We start from the raw sequence: 4,328 nt of genomic DNA, 5'->3' as shown, positions 1-4,328 counted from the left end.
AAATTATATGATATAAGATATTTAGATAATATTCTATAAAAAATATTCATGAATATAAAAAATTAAAAAAATTAAAAATTATAATTTTGGAAAACCCAATATATTTATAAATTACCACAACCATGGGATGAGCTTTGTATAAACAAATACGAAACTTATCTTGAAAAAACTTTGGTGATTATCAGGAATTAAAATTAGAGGAATAGATTCTATAGGGAATAGAATTAATTTTGCAGGAAGAGAATTATTGGATATTGTATACAAACTAACGCAACTAAACAAGTGAAAAATAAATCAAATAATACACACTGTACAAAAATTCTATAAAATTAATGGGAATTTGTATGTAAACAAATACATTCCAATAAAATAACTATAAAGAAAAAAATAAAAGATGCAAGTTGATTAGATGGAAACCTTGGAATCAATATAGGTATCCAAATAATAACTAAAGAAGGAAATATATTAGAAGAAAAACTTCTAAAAAATCCCATAATAAAAAATTAAATTGTAAATGTTTTATATGTGATTAAGAAGATCATATAGAAACAACTTGTCCTAACAAAGGAAATAATGCTAAAAAGATGATTAAAAGTCTTGCAGAACAAGAATTAGAAATTTACTTAGAAGAGGAAATAAGTCATAACAAAATATTATACGAATTAATATCATAAATGTAATTTGATAATGATGAAGTTGAGTTAATATTTATGTGAGATAGTAGTTTTAAAAACCAATTATAAGAAATGTCTAATAATGAAAAATAATCAATAAAATTAGGTAGTATTATTGGATAAAAGAAAGATTTCTATGATGATATAATAGAAAATAAAAAAAAAAATCATATTTCTAAAAGAGAAATATATAAAATATATAAATTTAAAATATGGAGTGTAACACCCCAATTTAGGGGCTAAATTTTAGAAATTATAAAATATTGGATTTAATTGGTATTTTGGAAGAAAATTGAGGATTAAATTGAAAAATCGTAAAGTTGGCAGACCATTTTAAGAAGTGCAAAAAGTTCAGTGACTAAACTCATAGTTTAACCATTTTTCTTTAGGAGAGAATTATAAACTCTCTCCCCATGTTGCAGATTGCATTTTTCCAGTTTTCCTCTTCCTCTCAACCCCCTTTGAACTCCGATCTATTCACCGTCCGGAGTCCGTTTGACGAACCGAAACCACCATTGTGTTCGTCGTTAATTTCAGTCGGAAGTATCGTCAGGTTTAACTCGATTTCAGTTGGTTTTTCATCGATTCACGGTGATCCGACCATCCGTTTTCGACACCTCCCACACCATCGTATTCCTTTCATCGTTCCAAGTCCACCGGTGTTCTCCGATTCTCCGTCGTCACCGGCGCGTGGAGGAGTGAGAAAATCAAAGTTTTCAATGTTTCGAAATCGAGCTCTCCTCGTTCAAAATTGTGAATCGAGCTCGATAAGTGTCTCAAAATACCTTAAAATAATTATTAGGAATTTTTTTGGGAATTTTCTGACACCGTATTAATTTCCGTTAGGGTGATATTTGTGTAAAATTCGAGTGTTAGTTTTGTAAATATTTTTAGAAGGTGGCTAATTTTGTAATTAATTTCTGTTAGGCTGATATTTGTGTAAAATGGTCTACTGTTGATCATTGACCTGCGTTGACCGGCGTTGACCACTGTTGACCGACGTTAACCGGGCGTTGAACGACTTTTGACTTTGACCAGGTATGCCTATTCTAACATTTTTCAACGTTCTGAGTCCGATTCTGTAGTCCGTTTTTCAAAATTCAAACCCGAAAGCCTCGAAATTGCCAGTAAAACCCGTTAACTTTGACTTTGACTTTTGATGTCCTGAATCTATTTTTGGGGTCTGTTTTGCCAAATTCGAACCGGTAAGTTGATTATCACTGATTGAATCTGTTTTTCAAAAATTAGGCTATATTTTTTATGTAATTTCTGTTGATATGCATATGAGGAATTATTGGAAGATGATTTCAAGATCGAGGGCGTTCGAATGGAATTTTTATGGTCGATTAGTATGACACAAAAATCGAGGTAATACTTTACTATCTCTTTATGCTTTATCGAACATGTGAATATTGGTAAATGCATGAATGGAAATGTTTGGTCTAATATGTGTAATAAATGAAGTTCTACACTTGATTCGAATATGATAAAAACTTGGTATCTGAATATGGATCAGATGACTAGTATAAGAAATTGAAAGAGTGTTTGAATTCAATTACAAGTTATTACATTAAGTGATATGGGAATCAACATTGGATATGTAATGTATAAATTATCTCATTTGATAAAGTATGAAAATACTCAGTTTTAAGTGATAAATTATGAAAATACTCTTATGTTATAAAAAGATAAGAATTGACCCTGAAAGTTAGATAAGAAGTTTGTAAATACATATTGATCTGATGAAACTACAGATGTGCATAAGAAATGATAGTTTGCTTAGGAAATATGAATAACTGATTTCTAAACCCTAGAATCTCTGAATTATAAGTATTTTTGTTAAGAATTTTAATACATATATTATATGGTTAAGAAATTATGAAATTACCCTTGAGAGGGAGAAGTATCCCAAATTGACCCTGATTAGAAAACTACTCAAGAAGTCAAGCTTAAATCGATAAATTACTAGTTTCATCGTTAAGTTATACGTTTATACAGAAAATTTCTGATAATCCATAAATCTCCAAATTATGAGTAAATTCATGAAGAACAATTTATCGATGGTGCTCTCCTGACAAAATTGTTCGAAATGACTGAAATAAATGATAAGTTTGAATTCGATAATAAGATCGGACGGAATGAAATGATTGTAATACATTGTATTTGTAAAATGACCAAAATATCCTTAGAATGCAAATGACCAAGAATTTCACCAAGCTCAGGAATTATTGGATACCCTTGGCTCTGAAATTAATGGAATAAAACTGAGCACCAAACTAACCAAAATACCCTTATGAACTAGAATAAGTAAATGTCTTGGATTAATTAAGAAATCCAAATAAATATGGATGTTGTACTACCAGTAGAAGTTATGGAACGCAGCTTAAGTGATCAACCAACGCTAGTGCTATATCATTACCTGAATGATATAAGCACCACTTGAACGTTTGTTCGTCTTCTACAATTTGGATCGATGATAATTCTGGAAGTACTTGGCTCAGCTCAACTCTAGAGCGCATACGGTACTAATAAGTGGGTATTCGTGAGATAAACCAACCACGAATACCAGAATGACTTTATTATATGACTAAATTGAACTGAAAGGAAGTACACCATGTATATGAAGTTCAGAAACGTCTGAATTAATCTGGAAACCACTAAAGTAAATGGGATAGACTTGCTTGCTAAACGAACTAAGTAACCTCAATGATTAAGTATTAAATAAGTCATTGGATGAGTCTGGGAAACACTGTTGAACTTACATGATGAATTATCCTTATGGGTCATGAACCATGAATCAAGTACGTCCGTATTTCCTGATATCATTGAAAAAAGAAAATGAAATAATGACCGTTAGAAGATCTATTCAGCGATGATTATGGGGATGATCTATGGATATGCATTATGGAATTAAAGAGTGAATACCCTGGAAGGATAATGAATTGACTTGTTAACATGGATCAGTCTGGGAGTTGTGTAACTCGAGTTCTTTGATAATACGATCGATAGTCATAAATTGTAAATGACGTGAATCTTCGATTCTATATTTTCATCTAAAATCACTTCGGTCATGTTTGAAAACGCAAGTAACACAAAAGGAAAAGATTCTGAATACCTCATTTGGTTTAGTTGGGCTGAAATCCTATGAATTCAAAGTATATTCTTGAATACCACTGATTGTTTAGGTAATGAAATCACTCTCAGTAAATCTGAATCTAGAATTATGTTGTATAAAGGTTCCTGAACACTTTCCCGATGCATATGAAAACATATTGAGATTCTAAAGTATCAGCCTTAGATGTTTGGTTAGATTGGTTAGTAATCGGTTCTCTTCAATAGGACCTCGTTCCTGGAATACAATCAGATTACACAAATTTCATGTTATCCATACTGATAACTACAAAATGCCTCTGAAAAATTACTTGGATTCTCTAGTGTGTTCCCGATATATTAATAAATTGTTTTATTGTTTTAACATGTGGTACACTGAAATCTATGGTTACTGTTTTATGATGCATCGGCTTAATGGTGATGGCTTAAGGATTTGTATCACGGTATATATTGTATCTTGGAGATACTAATTTGTAAAGTATAGATCTGATCAAGATGGAAAATTTGTATGAACGTAACGTGACTCTTAGGTAGTCTCTGCGG

This window comes from Hibiscus syriacus, unplaced genomic scaffold, assembly GCF_006381635.1.
Source record: "Hibiscus syriacus cultivar Baekdansim isolate YM2019G1 unplaced genomic scaffold, ASM638163v2 tig00020406_pilon, whole genome shotgun sequence".
Taxonomy (NCBI): domain Eukaryota; kingdom Viridiplantae; phylum Streptophyta; class Magnoliopsida; order Malvales; family Malvaceae; genus Hibiscus; species Hibiscus syriacus.
Note: the sequence above shows the minus strand (reverse complement) of the source record.